Source organism: Vulpes lagopus, chromosome 4 (assembly GCF_018345385.1).
Source record: "Vulpes lagopus strain Blue_001 chromosome 4, ASM1834538v1, whole genome shotgun sequence".
Lineage (NCBI taxonomy): Eukaryota > Metazoa > Chordata > Mammalia > Carnivora > Canidae > Vulpes > Vulpes lagopus.
This window is the reverse complement of record NC_054827.1, coordinates 128,084,028-128,103,978: the sequence shown is the minus strand read 5'-3', so window position 1 is coordinate 128,103,978 and position 19,951 is coordinate 128,084,028.

The following is a 19,951-nucleotide window of genomic DNA, read 5'->3' as shown; positions in this document are numbered from 1 at the left end:
GACTTTAAATTTGATCATAATTTTTCTCCCTACATTATTCTATAAAAGTTAGATAAAAGAACTTTATTTGTGAGAACTCTCTTGGTTATTAGTGTTGAAAAATCAATTAATGGCTGAGTAATATTCCATTGTATACATAAACCATGACAAATACCCACCATTTGCTTCGACGTGGATGGAACTGGAGGGTATTATGCTGAGTGAAATAAGTCAATCGGAGAAGGACAAACATTATAGAGTCTCATTCATTTGGGAAATAAAAAAAATAGTGAAAGGGAATAAGGGGAAAGGAGGAAAAAATGAGCGGGAAATACCAGAAAGGGAGACAGGACATGAGAGATTCCTAACTCTGGGAAATGAACTCGGGGTGGTGGAAGGGAAGGTGGGCGGAGGGTGGAGGTGACTGAGTGACGGGCACTGAGGGGGGCTCTTGATGGGATGAGCGCTGGGTGTTATTCTATATGTTGGCAAATTGAACACCAATAAAAAAATAAATGTATTTAAAAAAAAGAAAAATCAATTAAAACTACCTTATTGCAAAGAAAAGCTGGTGCCCTTGGTATGAAATTGAAAAGAATGTGGATAGATAAGTTTTTAGTGCCAAACCTAGGGTGTGATGTTTTGGGGATGGAAGCTCAAATAATAGCACCAAGTCCCCCCACTTGACTTTCTTCTCCGTGCAACTTTGTTTTCATTGTTTGTTGCCTTTTATCTTCTGCAGATAAATTTCTCCATTTTGCTGAGGAAATAACTTCAAGAACCCTGAGTTTATGTCTTTCTTAAAAGTTATGATGCTTCTTTGCATCTGCCTGCTATGGGTTACAAATCCATGCCTGTACAAGTTGCTCTGGGTAAGAGGATGGGGCACACTTATTATCAGTCAGTTGTGGTCAACTACCCATTCTCACGGCAGGCAAGGGAATAGTGACAACCTTCTGCTTCCCTCACAATATAGAATGAAATCTTCCTCAGAAAGAAATTGTACTATTAGAAGCAAGAAGATAGTGTGTGGGTGGAGAAAATAAACATCTCATCGATATGCTATAATTGTTGACATAACCTAACCATTTTCTGAAGAAAGCATAAATGAAACTGTAGAAGGATAAGGTAGAGAAAAAACTTGCACAGGCATATTTAAGATATAACAACAATATTCCTGAAAAATAGATGTTCTGAAAAAATGAGAATTATACTACAGAAAATTTCTAATTCAGCAAGATATAAATACCTACTATTTTTGGAAGTAACTTTAAATTTAGATTCTCTTAGTGTAAGCAACCACTACTACACAGACAGTAGGACCCCAAGTTGAACAACGCTGAACACCATCTTCCGGAGCATCTTCCAAGGGCTGGATTGGTTGTAGCTCAGAGATAGCCTGAATAGGAAACAGATCCTCCTCCCGAGGGATTAGGGAAAACTAGAGGTAACATGTGGATATCATGTTCTCTCTTCTATACACATAAACTCATAATTCAGATCCCATCTTGGAGAAGAGAAAAGAAAATGGTTAGAAACTACAAGACTAGTCATTTTACCTAAAGACCCAGTAATTATAAGTGATACCATATTCTTTGGGATTAGACTAAATTCAGTAATTTTATTTCCTTTGTTACCAGTTGAAGGCTCATGAAGACATTCACACACTTTGAAGAATATGAAGAAACTGTATTTCTTACACTCATCTGTGTTATAACATGAGGAAATCTATGCCACTTTCTAAAAAACTCATCTGTGAAACGAAAAGAAATAGTTACAGAGAAGGCATAGTGTGAAATTAGGAAACGTTACATAGAAAAGGAAACCATTTTTGTCAAAGTGATTTTAAACTCACGAAAGACGGTAATTGCTGTAGTGGAACAGATTGAATAGTTAAGAATAGTGAAGGAGTAAAGGGGAAAAATGAGAAGTTTTCTCAGAATTCTAGGAAAAGAATGGAAAAATAAAAATTAAGAAAAGATAAAAATAGGGTGCCTGGGTGGATCAGTTGGTTGAGCATCTGCCTTCGGGTCAGGTGATGCTCTCAGGGCTCTGGGATCCAGCCCCCAAGGCAGGCTCCCTGCTCAGCAGGGAGTCTGCTTCTCTCTTCACCCCTCTTCCCCACCCCCTTCATGTTCTCTGTCTCAAATAAATAAATGAAATCTTAAAAAAAGAAGAGGAAAGATAAAAGCATGAATCTGAGCTAGGATATGGTTTATAGAGAATTTAATCAAGAACAATGAAAGTACTCAAACATTAGAAGAGGGAAAATGAATACAACTACAGACACAGAAGGTGTTTAAAGTATAAGCGGATTCAAATCTATGCTAATATATTTGAAAATCTCAAGAAAATGAATAATTTTAACAAGATATTAATTATGTAAATTGACTCAAGAACTTTGAAAAATTGAATAGATCAATGAAAAGGAGACAATTTAACACTGTCAAAAAGTACCTCAAAATATGTCTGCTTTAGGCAGTGTTTCACAGGCAAGTGCTTTCAAACATTCAAGTGACAAATTATTTACATGCTACACAAATTGTTGCCAATCATACAAAAAAAATGGGGTGGGAAGGAAGCTTCCAAGTACATGTTTGAGACTAGTTCAATCATTGTAGCTGAACTGACAAAGATGGCATAAGAAAACTTTATTCCTACTTAAGACTTGAAATGGGTAAACTTTAAATAAAAACTAGAAAAATGCAATTGGCAGTACATTTTCAAAATAAATCTCCATGCCCCAGCTTAGTAGGACATTGTGGGAATAAAGAGACGCTTAACATTTGGCATTCATTACTTTAGTATATCGTTTCACTTGGTCAAATAAGAAAAAAAGTCAAATAATTATTTAGAAAGATTCTGAAATGATGTTCTGTAATATGACACATCCATTACATAATCCATAATAATGATCCATCATAATCTGTAATTTAAAAAGTTTGCTTCTAACAAATGGAATGTGAGCAAGATTTCTATGTGCAGTAAAGTTAAAAGAAAAAAAAATTCTAGGACTTTGGAATTTTAAAACTTGAATTTAAATGCATGGGATTGGAAATCACAGACATATGGTACAAAACTTGGCTCTGGCACAGCCATCTTCATGTCTTTGGGCTCTTATTAACCTTTTAGGAGACCAAAGGCAGCCTTATCTCTTTCCTGGAATTGGGTGAGATTTGTTAATTGTGACTTTGTTTAAATAAACTAGGTATTTGTGTTTTAAAATGTTTAACCTTGTCAAAAAGTATTTGTAGTATTATATTGAATTATATTGATGAACTCAAGGACATAGAGTTGAGTCTCACATGGATATATTATTATTATTATTATTATTATTATTATTATTATCATTACTGTTTTTAATTATATTTGCAAAATTGTTTTTATTATGCCACAGGTTATCTAACCATTATCCTGGGTCAAGAGCTAAGGGACAGCATTTAAGCTTAATGATAATGATTTTTTAGTGGGAATGGCAATAATGTTTCAAAACAAGTCATATAGCTAGGTGAGAAAAGATACAATGGTCTCAAATTATTTTTGGAACAAGGCAAGATGTGGGGAGAAAAAACTGTAGATAATTTCTAAGCAGTCACATAGAGCTTTAAGACTCATCCTGAAGTTACCATGGATTGTGTCTACTGAGCCTCATGGTGAATCGATGGTTACATGGAACAGGCATTTTTTAGACCCAGAGTTCAGATAAGGAAATCAGGACATGGTGAATTTAAGCAACCACTCTGAGGTAGCACATCTAGTAAGTGGCAGGACAGGAAACTGGAATCCAGGTCTTCAAAGCCCTTGTCTGGATCTGAGAAACAAACTCGAGATGGAGTGCCCATCAATGGCCACACCATTACATTCCTCTCCAGGAGTCAGGGAGTCAATACTCCATGTTATCATGGACAGAGTTTATAATTTACAGTAGTGGAGAGTCACCCCCTCATTTTGCCTTTCAGTGTAATCACTGGGATTTCTTCATAACATACAGTAAAAATACAACCCCTTTCCTTTCTCTAGTGGCATTAGGTCTGGCCAAGACCCCTACCCACCATATTGACTGTGTGTCTAAGTCTCTTTCTCTCAGAAACCCCCCCTACCAGGGATTACCAATGAACCCATGAAGTATACAGAGGTCAAAAGAAGAGCACACTAACTTTCATCCAGAAAATGAGACATTGCTGATGTTGTGGCTTGAATTGTATCCCCCCAAAATATATGGAAATCCTCACCCCTGGTACCTATACATGTGACCTTATTCAGAAAAAAAGGGTCTTTACAGATGTAATCAAACTAAAATGAGATTATACTAGAATTGGGTGGGCTTAATCTAATATACTGAGGTCCTTATATGAAAAGAAGAGACACAGGGACAGAGGCCCACAGGAAGAATGCCATGTGATGTGATGATGAAGGTAGAGATTCGAGAAGTAAGACGTACATACCAAAGAACTTCAAGGACTGCAGGAAACCACCTGAAGGTAAAAGAAAGACATTGGGCAGATTGTCCTCTGCTGTCCTGAGGAAGAACCTGAACCTGCCAACATGTTGATGTTGGACTTGCAGCCTCCAGAACTATGAGAGAATAAATTCTTGTTTGTGCAACTTTGTTATGGCAAACCCAGGAAATTAACACGCCAGTGCTGAAAGATCCACACATCCTGTTTTGGGATTGGGTTGCTTCTGGCAGTGGGAGAATGTCACACCTAAATACTCACAAGCTCAGTTCTCTTAGGGGCTCAGGTCTCTTTACTCAGTGTGGTCTTCCATGGGGAACTGGGGGCACACTCTCCATGCTTAGCTTGGCACACAGCACCCCTTACCAGTGGTGGCAATTGAATTCCTCAACAATTTCAGGTTCAAATGCAAACATTTTCCTATAATGTGTGGGTAACCCTAGAGGCATTCATACCACTCTCTTCATTGGCAATAGAACTCTCTACTACAGAATGCCAGGGCAGCCTTAGGAGGCCTCCACCTTCTTAAGCAAGTTTTCCCTTTGTCCTTAAAAGCAGCAAGTTCATTACTAAATCCTCCCTAGATGGTAAAAATCCATAGGACAAAAATTTGAAGGAGGATGGGAAAGGAGCAGTCAGGTCCAATGGGGGCTTTGTGGGAGGGAGGACATTTTTCATTTCATCATAGTGATCCACCTCCCAAGACTAAAACAAAACAAAAGTTATATCAATAACCTTTCATCTTCCATTTATCCCAAATTCAATTACATCCGATTCCCTTTCCATGTAAGTGTGAACAGCCAAGATGGGGTATTCCACAATGATGGCTTTTACTGGGGGAGGTAGGAAAATAAGTAAACAAGCAAACAAACAAACAAACAGGGAAAGGTATTGAACAGAGGAATGGCAGCATTTGACTAATAGATGATGAAAATCATGCGCCACATGGTCGATGCTGAATGAACTTGTATTACACAAACAGATGCAGGCATAAAGAAGTAAAGAAATGCTCATAGATGGCCTGGTCTTTGCAGTCCCTTGTTTTTGTTTTTTTCTGTGTGTTTTATTTTCTTTTTCACTTTTTGTCTTAATGTCTCCCCACATACACTGCGAGTCTTAGTATGCTATTCAGGACTCTAATAACCTGACTAACCTCTCAGCTTTGTCTTCAGGCACTTCCACACCTTGCACTTCACACTCCAGCAATCCGAAACCGTATGCATTTATACACTCCTTTCACAGACTTTCATTCTGCGGGGCATTTGTTTTTGCCTGGAAACTGTGTCATCTCACTTACTTCTATCAATCCTCAGGACTCAACTCAGGTGCTATCACCTCCTGAAAGTTGCTTGCTTCTCAGCTTCCAAATTGTACCAAGTGTAGCAGAGAAGAGAAAAATATTTAAGACGCCAGGATGGATTTTATTATGCTCCCGTAGCACCTCTCAGAAGATCAGTTGTTACTAATAATGAGATTGAACAGTTTCCTTATGCTTAGTAACATTTTACTACTTCTATCCTTGTATTTTATGCTTTTTTTTTGTGGTATACATGAATTTCTATGAAATTGAATCTTATGTAAATGTGCACATAGTCTTTGCATAATACATCTTTTCCAAGTTTGTTATTTATCATTTAACAGATCTATGAAATTTTTATTGTATGGAAAAATTTAATATGATAGAATCTATGGATTTTTTTCTCTACTATATATATATTTTTTAATTTTAATTTTTAAAGATTTTATTTATTTGAGACAGATTGAGATCCTGTGAGTGAGCATGCATGCACAGAGGGAGATGGAGAAGCAGACTCTCTGCTGAGCAGAAAGCACAATATGGAGCTTGATCCCAGGACCCTGAGATCATGACCTGAGCTGAAGGCAAGCATGAGCTGGGGGAGAGGCAGAGGAAGAAATGGACTGAGCAGGGAGCCTGATGCAGGGCTCAGTCCCAGAACCCTGGGATTATGACCTGATCCCAGGAGGCAGACACTTAACTGACTGAGCCACCCAGGCTCCCCTAAACTTTGAAATTATTTTATTTCCCTTCACACATTAGCTCTTTACTCCATTTTAAATTCATTTTGTTGTACAATTTGGAGGGCATAATAATAATGCATAAGAATTTTAAAATGCATTGAAGGTCTTCTTTCGCCAGCTGGGATAAAATGCCAGGGTTTGGTTGTGCTTTAAAAGCTGTTTCATCATCAAACTTTGTTTCTATTCTTTCAGGACCTGAAAAAAGCACAAGATGATGAAATGAGCAATCCCAGATGCCTCAGCAGATTGTACCATTTTCATATATTTTTGGTTCCACTACCCTGTATAGATAACATGATTCTTACTTGGGCAGACTTAATTCACCATTTTGATGTCATGGGGGTACAGCCATCATTCACACCAACAAATGCCACAAAGCATCTGTTCTTCAAATGTAGCCCGTGGATCTTGGACAACCTCATTCAGCCTCACTCAGGAAGCTTGCTGAACATACAGATTCATGAGCTGAACACAGAATTACTGAAACAGAGTCTTTGCAATTTGGAAACAAGCCCTATATGAATTCAAATACTAGAGTTCTCCAAACCTTACTCTGAGTTTAGTGAAAAAGTGATTTTTGCTTTGATCTATTTTTAAAAGTCTAGCAACCAACCTGCCTCAATCCTAAGTAATTTGTGTTGGGGCTTGTTACCTATTCACATGCTGGCATTTGGTTTTAACCACAGTAGTGAGAGTGAAGATGGCATTCACTGACGAGCCAGTGCCAGAGATTATCAGAAATATTTCTAAAGCCACTGTTAAAACTCGACCCAGTGTTATGACATTTGTGGGGTTATTTTTTCAGTCCTCTGAAGGCAATGCGAGTTGAGAAGTCCTACAGAATTCTGAAGGTGGTAGCATCTTTTGAAGGGACTAACTCTTGTTTCAATGTGTATTATCAGATGATTAGTTTGCACTTTTACTTGTGTTTCACACTTAATCATTATTTCAGTCCTTTGTGGTGTTTTATTTTTATTTTAGCACAGGAGGAAAGTGAGCTTGAGGAAGATGGAGTCGTTCTGCCAAATGCACAAACTGGTGAGTGTCAGGGCAGAGTTCAACTTTGACTTCTAGACCCAAATCCAAGACATGCTCTTGTTGGGAAGCAAGACTTGCCACCCAAAAATGTGTATTTTTCTCATAAGGGTTATTTTAGGCTGATTATTTTTAGAAGACAGAAGAATCAAGAAGTTGCTATAGGTGGTGTTTGCCCCAACTAACGGCCTAAAAGAATTTAGGTAGAGGACCTGCTCCAGAAAAGGCACCATCACTACAGATAATGACACTATAATGACAGAGAGGAACCTTGCAAAGTCTATTTGTTAAATTCCTCTCTGTGACCCATGTATCTGGATGGCCTGGCCAAAATTTACTCTTTTTAATCCTCCTGTGAATTGCTCTCCTTCCCTTTGATGTCCCAGACCCTCCCTTCTCTTTACTTCAGGATCACATATATACTCCATATTGCTTATCTTTGGAAACTTGTATTCATGTGGATGCCCAGTAGATGTGTAAATAAATTTGATTTTTCTCCTGTTCATCTGTCTCATGTCAATTTAATTCTCAGGACCACGCAAAAAAATCTTTGATGAATAGAGAAAAGAATTTTCTTTCTCAACTTTCTTTAATGCAGCTGTCTGGAGTATAACACATGGGCCATTTTCCAGATGTTGGACTATCTGCTACGATTCAGGTGTTAGAAAATCATGCACAATCCAGTGATTACAGAGATACTTCTGTAAGCAGTTAGGACTGAAGATGAACTGTTTTGCTCTGGAGCTAGGTGGAGTCAGGCATCTTCCATCTTCTGCTTCCTTACAGCTCCATGACATTTCTCTGCTCTCCTCAGTTTGATGATATCTCAGTACCTCAACTTTGTTCACTGTCACTAGCCATAGAAATTCTAAAGTATTTCCCATATCATGATTTAAAAAATTTCACCCCCAAACTTAGACTTATAAATTAAAAAAAAAACATTTTTTGTAATGTAACAAATTACACTTATGTATAATTTTATACATAAATACATAATATTTATTTATTTATTCTAAACAGGATTTTATTCCTTTTAATGCAGCAGAATTCCTGATTGGCAGAGATCATATAGACCTTTCAGAAACAGAGAAATCACAAGTAGGAAACTTAACATCTCACTGACTTTATAACCTGTTGAAGTCATTATGGCTCCCATCTATTTCTGTATTGCAGATAAAGAAATTGAAATTGAACACCGTAGGGGTGACTCTTTCCAAGTCAATGACGTGATACTCTGATTGGAGGTTGTGTCTCCCTGCTTCCAAGTCTTTGCCCTGTGCAATTTCCCTTCCATTTCCTGCCATGTCTGATACACACAGAATGTCACAACTTACAACCCAGTTGTTCAATGATGGAAGACTATTATTATCTATTTTAAAGAGGTGAAAGGCTCTGGTATTCGTGTGAGCGTTTACATGAGAGGAAGGTGGCATAAAGAGGGTTATTGGAGGTGGTCAAAAGCAAAGGTCAGTGTAGACAATCCTCACCCAGACAGCTGCAAGCTTCAGCTGAGGCAGGACCGTCACTGTGAAATCAGAATTGTTCGGAAGAAATAACAGTAATCAAAACCAACACACACAAGCATGGGCAAACACAGACTGATGGTTGAATTCAAACAGGAGGACAGGGTGCCTGCCTGCCAATCAGGGCTGCAATTGAATGAAGGCGTTTGATGCAAGGATGAGTTTCAGAGTATTTTGATGTTCCTCTTCTTGTTTTAAAGAAATATATAATTTTAGCTCCCAGATTTGTTTTGTTTATTTGTTTATATATATATTTTTTGCTCCAATATCAACTGTGTTCTCATTTTAAATTAATATGGGAAGAGACAATCTCCCAAATCACATCTGACAATTTTCTGTCTGGGAGAGATCTTTGTTTGAAACAGGTCTACAGTCATTTACTTTCTCACTAAACTGAATACATGGAACATAAAGTTAATATTTTAGAGTCTGTGCAATGTCAAGTTTCATGTTGTGATTTCTCTTAGTATTATGTTTTGTAAAGGTCTAGAAGATCTCTGCAAATCAGGGATTCTTTTGGATTAAAAATAAAAGAACAAAATCCTGTTTAAAGATTTTGAAATATAGATAAAAAGTCGCTCATATAAAATAAAATAAAAAAAATAGAGGCAGCCCGGTGGGTCAGTGGTTTAGTGCTGCCTTCAGCTGAGGGTGTGATCCTGAGACCCAGGATCAAGTCCCACATTGGGCTCCCCACATGGAGCCTGTTTCTCCCTCTGCCTGTGTCTCTGCCTCTCTCTCTCTCTCTCTGTGTCTCTCATGCATAAATAAAATCTTTAAAATAAATAAATAAAATAAAAAATATATATGTCAATACAGTTAAAGCTCTTAAAATTTATATTACATGCCTATATTTGCAGCATTATTTGTGTTGTCATGCTTATGACTACTATAGTCTATCGTTCTTATTGTTTTTATGTTCCTCTACCCCACCTGATAGCTACCGCAGGGCACTTGTTTTTTCTTTCAGTTTCTTTTTTTTAAATTTATTTATTTCTGAGACACAGAGAGAGAGAGAGAGAATGAGGCAGAGACACAGGCAGAGGGAGAAGCAGGCTCCATGCAGTGAGCCCGACCTAGGACTTGATTCCGGGTCTCCAGGATCGCGCCCTGGGCCTAAGGCAGCGCTAAACCACTCAGCCACCCAGGCTGCCCCTTTCAGATTTTTTTAAAATAAAAATTGTATACATTTAAGGTGTACAAAATGATTTTTTCAACTTTTTATTTAAATTCCAGCTAGTTAACATACAGTGTAATATTATGTTCAGGAGTAGAATTTAGTGATTCATCACTTACATACAACACCCAGTGCTCATCACAAATACCCTCCTTAATGCCCATCTCCCATGTAGCCCATTACCAACCCACCTCCCCTCCAGTAAACCCAAGTTTGTCCCCCAAAAAGTTAATAGAGCTACCCTATAATCCAGCAATTGCACTACTAGATATTTATCCAACATGGTGTTTTGATATACATGTATAATGAAATGCTTATTACAGTCAAGCTCGTTAACATATCCATCTGCTCATATACTTACCACTTGTGTGTGTATGTGTGTGACTAGGGCACCTGAAACCTGCTCTCAGCAAATCTTCTAGTATACAATATAGTATTATTAACTATAGCCATCAAGCTGAACATTATTAGCTCTCTAGAAGTTTTTATCCAGATATATTTTTAATTCTGTTAAAAAAGTATTTCCAACCCATAAATTATTTTAATGCAACTCTCGCTTCGCTAAGAACTACTCTTGCATTAGGGTTTCATGACTTATAGGGACATTTACCAATGTTATCTTTATTGATCCTCTCCATGAACACTTGAAACCATTGTTGGTTTCTGTGAGGAAATTGACATACATAGGTTAAGTGAATTGTACAAGGTCTCCAGGTGGTATGTATGAGAGCTGGTTGTGACTATGAGCCTCTATTAACTCTAGCACTGTCCTCGCTGTGTTAGACAGCCTCAAAACCTTAGCTCTAAAAGCACTTGAGTGATATTGTTTCTGCTTTTCCAGTTAAAGATAATTTTTCTGGACAGAGAGGAACAAGTAGTTCTTTTTCTCTCCGACATGTTCTAATATTGAATCTTTGTCCTCATCTAGTATACCCTCTCATTTCTGTGCCTCCTATTAAAGAATAGAAAGGATTATCTTTGTGGCCTATTTTGCTATTCACATAGGTTTATGTCACAGTTTTTATTCTTTATATTCTGAATTTTAATTTATATTTCAGTGTGTTTCATAGCCCAAATTATTTTCAATTTGAAACCCCAATAAAATTAATATAGTAGTGCAATGTTTTCAAAGGGAAATTCATTCATTAATTCACTCATTCAATAGCTATGTCCCAATTTTACACGGGGTCTTGAGGAAGAGGTAGCTCTATGTCAAGCTCTCTTCTCAAGAATCTCTCCATCTATTGTGGGAGGTTAGGTGTATGTTCAAGGTAGGTGTAGAGGAAGCAACAAGACAACCATTTCAGTGCCATGAGATTTCAGCAGAAGCAATCACTTCCACCAAGAGGACCAAGCACCTGGGTTGGTCAAGCTAAGGGTGGGAGCAATATGGACATATGGACATAGGAGATCCGATTCTAGACCAAGGGATCAGGGTGCAAAAGACAAGGAGAGAATCCAACATGAACATAACCCAACAAAAACTCTTTAGCAGGACTGACAGGGCTTGGGAAGCAGGAGTAAAACATATTTGAGAAAGTAAGAATGGGCCTTAATTTTGGGGAAATTGCCTGCCTAAGGCATGTGCACTTTGTCAGAAATAGGGAACCAGCGAAAGTTTCTGAAAAGGATGCAATAATCACCAAGGATCCCAAGAATAAGTACCCAATTTTACAGAATGGTTTATCATCAGAAAAGGTTTGGGGTGCATGAATGGAACTCCAAATTTAGAGTTTATTCTAGAGAAACAATAGATGTATTCTAATAAACACTTTCCTTTAAATGATATAAGGATATGTAATAATTTTCAACTCTGTATTCACATAGACATAAGCCAAGAATAGTTGCATGAGAAAAAGAAGTTTCAACAAAAGCTCTTTCTGTATATAAAACATATTTTGTAAGTGTGCTATTATAAGACCTATTTCTTTTTGCCATATGTATTGTCTCATTGCCTTGCCTCAGTTAGAGGAGGAAGCACATCATGTAAGGCTTTGTAGCCCCTATGCTAACCTGATGTCAGCATCTGGTACGTGCTCATTAAATATTGAACATCTGTCACTATAATTCTTCTCTTTTAAAGCTACCTGACACACCCAAGTCAGAGGGATTTCTGAACAACCCACATGTGTTTAGAGTAAATAAAAAGCTTTGATGATGTATATAGTTTTTCAGATTTTAAAAGTCTGTAATAAAATGAGTAAAAAGACAGTATATAATTTGTACATACTATAGAGATGACTTCAAATTTATTGAGTGTTTATATGATTCTTTTCTGTATTTCTTTTGAATATAATTGTATTTCACTTTTTCATTACTTTGGAGTTTTGAACAGTACTGCATGTATGTTCTATCATTGGCCTTTTAGAGCCAGTAATTTTTTTTTCTTTTTAAAGCAGTTTTAAGGTCACAGAAAAATTGAGGGAAAGGTACAGAGATTTCTCTTACACTTCTGTAGTGTAAGGTATATGACAGTTGTTTTGTGAATGTGTGTTTCTTTTGTTTTTGTTTTGGTAATGGAAGTGCCTGACTTAAATGTTGGTTGCCTAGACATCTGCTTCAAAGATCCCTATCTCCAATAAACCCATTGCTGGCCATGAGACCAGATAAAGAGCCTGGCTACCTCCCCAACCTGAGGCTTCTTTGTTTTAGAGATCTTGATTAATTTCAGTCACTAACTATTTGAACCATTTTTTTTTTCTCTTCCCCTGCTTTAAATTCCAACTCTTATGTTTTAAATTCATCAATTTAAATTTCAGGGTAAGCCCATGAAACCCTAGCCCCTCAACCCTCAACCCTCAACCCAAGTAGAAACAGAATCCTCAGCCCTCATGTTCTCAGTGTCACTCTTCCTCCAACCTTGCCTTGTGGTTCTAGGCCTGCTGTGTAATTTCCAACCCCTTTAGTAACAAACTTTTATGTTTTCAAAGTTTCCTGATGTTTGTTGCTGAAGAGCATCTTATAATCATAATAAGAACCACAAGGTCTGGCCCAGTCAAAACATTGGTTATTGATAGATTGAGAACCCCACAAAACAACTCACTGCCCATACACACTACCACCAGAGTGCTACATTCTTTACCATCAATGAACCTGCCTGATACACAATCACCCAAAGTCCATAGTTTATGATAGAGTTCACTGTTGCTGCAGTACATTCCATGGGTTTGGACACCTATATATGGCCTGTATACATGATTATATTACTATATAGAACATTCTTCCCCATTCTAAAACTTCTGTGTTCTGCTTCTTCACCCCTCCTCCTGAATCTTTGGCAACCACTGATCTTATAGTCTCCATAGTTTTCCTTTGTTTATATAATTGCATATTCCATGGATTATCTACTAATGATGGAGTTAAAGGCAGACTGTATTTGTTCTGCTCTGCATTTTCTAATTTCTTTATATGACTGTCATTGTAGACTTTCATATGAGGAAAAGTAAATGCTACTCCCCCAAAAAATGCCCTTTGATTTTTTTTAATGCTTCTGAAGATTTTAATGAATAACAATTTTTTTTTAATAACAAATATTTGAACAGGAAAAGAAGAGCATTAGAACAGTAGGGAGAACATGAGTTTCTTCTCTTTTACTGTGAATAAAGGTCAATCCAAGGGCCAGATGGGACTACAGGCAGTTTTCTCTATTCAGTGTGGTAAGTAATGAGATGGGGTGAATGTATCCTTTCTATGGTTTTCAAAACTAAGAGTCAGGAAAGACAGAAACCAGATTGTCACAAATATAAATTATTCATTGAAGACATGGAGTGAAAGAAAAAGGTTTTAGAGTCATTGTTTCAAGTCCCCCCTCTGTGGAGAAAAGGTAATTCTTGGTATTGAACAGATTCTCCCCTGAGGAGATAATTGAATCATCAGGGGAAGATGGGGAAGTAATGGGGATTCAGACTCAGGGAAGTTTAATAGAAGTGCTTTAAAACTATGAAATGTTCAATTTAGGATGGAGGTAGCTAACTTGCCGCTCACTTAATTACAAAAATCATGCGATGTGAACTTGGAAGAGGTGGATAAGGTAGATCTAGGCAAGCAAAGACACTGCCAAGTGAGAATAAAGATATGGAATATGTAATTAAATTGTAGGAGGGTGACAGATGTTATCAGACTCCCACTTGTTACAAGGTAAACAAAAGAATAATGCAATAATAAATATAAAAAATAAAATGTTAAATTGCTTTTCATCCTCAGCAAATGGAGAGTAATCTGAAGCAATATCTTCTTTTTATTCACTTTTTGATGCTTCTTGGTTATATAACTATTTCTTTATTCAGGTTTATAAAGGATTGAGCAGCAGGGCGGTTAAAATTGAACACATTGTAATGTAATTGTTGAAAAATAGAAACCGTTTACAAAGTAAAAGACAATTTAACTGGTAAGAGGGGAAAACATGTTTCTAAACTAATGTTATAAGAAATGAAATTTGATGACTTTCACTCTTCAGGGATGGGGTTTTGCAGATCCAATGAATGAGGTGGGCTGAAATGCTAAGGCTGAAATCCCCTTGATCTTGGGCTTGCTTTAGTTGGCTCTTTAAGGGGTTAGAGGAAAAGAAATGAAATATGAAGCATGTCTTTGAGCTTTAAGGACAGCATAGAAAATAAAGATTTTTTTTTTCCTCCATAGAAGAGCTTGAAATGAATAAACACATTCAAGACTCAATTTTCCACTTAGGAGGCCACATGATATAGTGGACAAAGATGGAGATTTTTGGTTCAAATCCTGACTCTGGCACTTACTAGAAATGTAAGTAAAGCAAGTTATTTAAACTGTTTCAACTGATTTCCTACTTTGTACAATCAATATAAGAGCCCACTCCAAGGTTATGAAGATTAAATAAGAAAGCCCATTTCTCCAGCATTGTAGAGATTATTCAATCACCCAGAAGTCATTCAGTACCTACTTACACCTGGGCTTCTTATTTCTAGACACTTAGCTCGCCTGTTTATTTTTTCTCCCTGAGCATGGTTAGTTAGGGAAAAAAAAAAAGGAAAAATAGGGAAACTATTCTATTCTATATATAAAAAAAGACAAACTTAGCCACATTTGAAATTTAGCCAATTTTTTTATTAATTTGATCATAACTTTTCATTTTAGGTTTTATTCAGCAACTACACACAACTTGAAGGGCTGAGAACCTAACAGATGATAAGCAGGGGTCAAGGATCCCTGGACTTGTCCCTCTTCTTTAAAAAATCCCTGATAGTCACACAGACATACATCATTCTTGGTCACATTTCTTTTATTGTTTCAAACATTGTTTCAGCCTACAACTAAATCCTTACTAATATTTTTGTATCTCTCAAAGTATATTCTTTTTTTTTAAAGATTTTTTTATTTACTCATTTGAAAGACAGTGAGAGACAGCATGAGGTGGGGGTGGAAGGTGGGGGGTGGAGGTGGGTGTCGGGAGGGGAGGGGAGGCAGAGGGAGAAGTAGACTCCTCACTGAGTAGGGAGCCTGACACAGGGCTCCCATCCCAGGACCCTGAGATCATGACCTGAGCCGAAGGCAGACACTTAACTGACTGAGCCACCCAGGTGCCCCTTAAAGTATATTCTTAATTAAAAGAAAATGACTAGATGTAGGGGTATTGGGGAAATACAGAGAACCTTAAAAAATTAAATTTGATAGGAACTCATATTCAGAAATCATCACTCTTTACATTATTGTATATTTCTGTGTAACTATTGTCTCTTATGCATATCTTTATGTAAAATATAATATCATGGCGACTAACTTTTGATAAGTGACATTTTTCACTTATCAATGTCAATTATATTTGCCTGAATGTGTATGTATTCCCTTACAGATAGTTTTAATGGATACACAGTTCTCTAAATAAAAAGGAACAGCACCCCTTCCTATGAACTTAACCTTGTCTGGATAGCTATACCTAACCTTTGTAATTGGCCTCTTCCCTCTGTGAACCTTTGTACCCCAATGACCTATTTTTGGTTAAGTTGCTTTCTGTTATGTTCTGTGTTCTTCCTTTGTCTCATCCTCATAATGACCCCACTGCTGCCCCAGCTTGTTATCCATACAATTCCACTACTGATGTTCCCTGCCCCAGGAAAAGATGTCCTGGTTTGCTGCAAACTTCTCTCCCTACATGCCAGTCTCCCTGTGAGAAAGTCCTTGGCAGGTACCAAACTCTCACAATATTATAATTCCACTGTAGATAGTCTCCCACAGAGGCAGAGACACCACTTTTAAAGATGCAGGGACCTGCTTTTTTCTGTCCTTGCAAATAATACCAGTTACATCTTAGAAAACCATATGAATCCTCCCATCAAGACTGCCACCTAAAACATGGCTATGTATCCCAGTGGCTCTCAATTGGAGTTAATTTTGTTCCTCAAAGGACATACATCAAGGTCTGGAAAAATTTTTGTCTCATATCATTTGAGAGAAGGATTTTGTGGTCAAGTAGGTCTTAAAGGTAGTTTTCTCAGAGCTTAGTGTATACTGATGAGCTTTATGCATAATACAAGTAGTATGTGGTTGCACAGCTGCAAAATTATTTGATTATATAAACATTCTTTAAGCAGAAAACCTCTTAACATCTCACAGTGTATTTGGGTTCCCTGCAAATTTTTAAAAATATCATTATGGCTGATATTTCACACCTTTATAATCAGGCATAGATTTGAAGCACACACGTAGTTGAGTAGATCATGTTCCTGAGACTTACTTCCCTTGTATATGAAATGGGAACAGTATAGGATTATCCTGAGAATCCCATGAAAAAAATTAAATATCATATATAATTAAAAATATTAAATATACTATTTATTGGTATATGGGAAACAGGAAATATACATATGGAAATATATTTTTAAAAAGTTTGTAGCTAAAGTTTTGGGAACTTTTACAGTGTTGTAGGGAGACCTGAGTAATGATCACATCCTACTTGACAATGACTCTTAACTCCTTTCTGATAAATTTAATGTTAAGAAACAATTATAGATTTAGGCTCAAAGAATGAAAATTCCCTATCATTATGGGTACTGGATACTTCAGAGCAGAGTTCTGGAAACAGATAGATTTGGGGCAAATGTCTAAGGTTGACAGATATTATTTATATCCCTATGTACTGATGAATCTCATGCACATACCTCAGAGGATTCTTGAGGTTGCCCAATGGAGATATAGGGAAGAGAAAGGATAAGAGATAAAGTTAGGAAGGCTGATGGAGAAATAGAGGTGACGATCTTAACCTGATTTCCCCTTACCACTGCTCCAAGCCAAAGAAAAAGGTGTGAAACAGAGGAGGTTGAAAAAGGAGATTTCTATGTCACTAATAAATGAGTGTATATTACTAGATCAAATACCACTTGGAGAATGACTCTAACAGAAGTTGGAAAAATACACCTAAAAAAAGGGTTGGAGGGAGATGCAAATGAGAGCAGCCAAGCAGACAGCACTTGAATGTCCAAGATCCTGGAGGTAAGTGAAACACACTGAGGTAGGCCCCTCGTTCCACACATTTTTTTTTTCCTCTAGAGGTATTTACTGTTCTTGACCTGTAGGACAATAATTCTACTAAAAAGTGGAGGCTCTGAGCTATAAGCACCACAGCCATGAGGCTGGACAAGCAAAATCTAGCCTTCTTATCTTCTAAGAGAACAAAGACATGAAGAGTCAAGATCCCAGAGAAAAGTGGAGAGGTGAATCCCCATGTTGCATTGTTTATACCTTCAAGATTTTTGCTACTTCTTTAATGGTGTTGGGTAAAAGTCCAAGAAGTCAAACTGGCAGAAATTGACAATCTAAACATCCATCAGCATTCTCTGTAGTGTCACTGTGCAAGGGAGGGTGCTATCATAAATCTCAGGATTTCAGTTAAGGCACACAAAATAGACAAGTCATCTGCAACATGGAAATTCATTGAAAAACCATTTCAAAGTCTGACTGGCTTGGATGATCTGTTTTGTAGTCTCACACTCTATCAGAGAATGTTGAATCCTCTGTGGGTTAAGAACACTATCCTGAGTCTCTAACAGTGCTGGATCTCTAATATCAAGCATTCAATAAAATTCCCAGGAGTGACAAGAGATGGGACTAAATAGCCAAATCCAGTAAGAAAACAAAACAAAAGATAATACAAAAAGTCATTGTCAATCAAGGCATGGAGATATTGCACATAGACTTTAAAATAACTGTAAATAATATGTATAAGAAAACACTTTTAAGAGCAGCCCTGGTGGCTCAGCGGTTTAGCACCACCTTCAGCCCAGGATGTGATCCTGGAGACCCTGGATCGAGTCCCAGATCTGGCTCCCTGCATGGAGCCTGCTTCTCCCTCTGCCTGTGTCTCTGCCTCTCTCTCTCTCTCTGCCTCTCATGAATAAATAAATAAAATATTAAAAAAAAAGAAAATGCTTTTAAGATGGAGAATTTTATAGCATCCTAAGCTTGATTAAGAACAAGAATAGGATGGCAAAAAAATGAGAAAGAAGAAAGGGACGCTTCGGTGTCTCAGTGGTTGAGCATATGTCTTCAGCTCAGGTCATGATTTGGGGTCCTGAAATCAAGCCTCACAGGGAGCCTGCTTCTCCCTCTGCATATGTCTCTGCCTCTCTGTGTGTGTCTCTTATGAATAAATAAAAAAGAAAGAAAGAAAGAAAGAAAGAAAGAAAGAAAAGAAAAAAAGAAGAAAAAAGAAAGAAGAAAGAAAAAGAAAGAAGAAAGAAAGAAAGAAAGAAAGAAAGAAAGAAAGAAAGAAAGAAAGAAAGAAAGAAAGAAAGAAAGAAAGAAAGAAAGAAGAGGCCTGGTGAGTCTGCCTATCTGACACACAACTCTCTAGTATGACAGTTTAAAATGCAGTGGGAGGAGACACACAAAAGAAAGACTATATATTAAGTTTCACCTTCAAATCACAGTGTAACTGCCCAAGGTAACTATACCCCAAGTAATGTCCTTTTCATCTACTGGAGGGCGATGAAGGCTGGAAGAGGTGAGCTTGGGGTGGCCGTGGGATAGGGAGCTTTACGTACATTGTTGCACTACTTCCACACACACAACTTGAGTTTCTAGACTTTTATGGTTGTTGCTGAGGTCAAACCCTTTATTTTTATTTTTATCATATTTATCAATATTCCTGCAAGTTCATCCTTAAACTCAGACCAGCACTAAATTTGAGTGTCCTGGGTAATACAGGCTCCCGTGTACCCTTCCTTCCTGTTGATGGTGAGACCCCACCACCCGTCATTCCTCACCACTTTGCCTGTGCTGGTTTTACTTCCTCCCTGAGCCACACAAATGCCCTATAGCTACCTCATCCAACACCCTGGACTAATAGTAATACTTGAAATAATAATAGTTACGGTGAGTATTTATCGGATACTGACCATGAAGCAAATGCTGTCAAATTTGTTTGTTAACGTGGCAACCCCATTTCTTCCTCAGAGGAATTTTTTTAAAAAGATTTCATTTATTTACTTATCCATGAGAGACACACAATGAGAAGCAGAGACACAGGCAGAGGGAGAAGCAGGCTTCTTGCAGGGAGCCTGATGTGGACTCCATCCCAGGACCCCGGGACCACCACCTGAGCCAAAGGCAGATGCTCAACTACTGAGCCACTCAAGTGTCCCTCCTGACAGCAATCTGATAAACAGATGTGTTCTCTGACGCTTGGGCAGTTCGAGCAACTTTTTCAGGTGCCTGATACTAGGACATCTGAGGGGCTTGAAGGCAGTGTCAGCCTGTGGTGGGTCCTATCC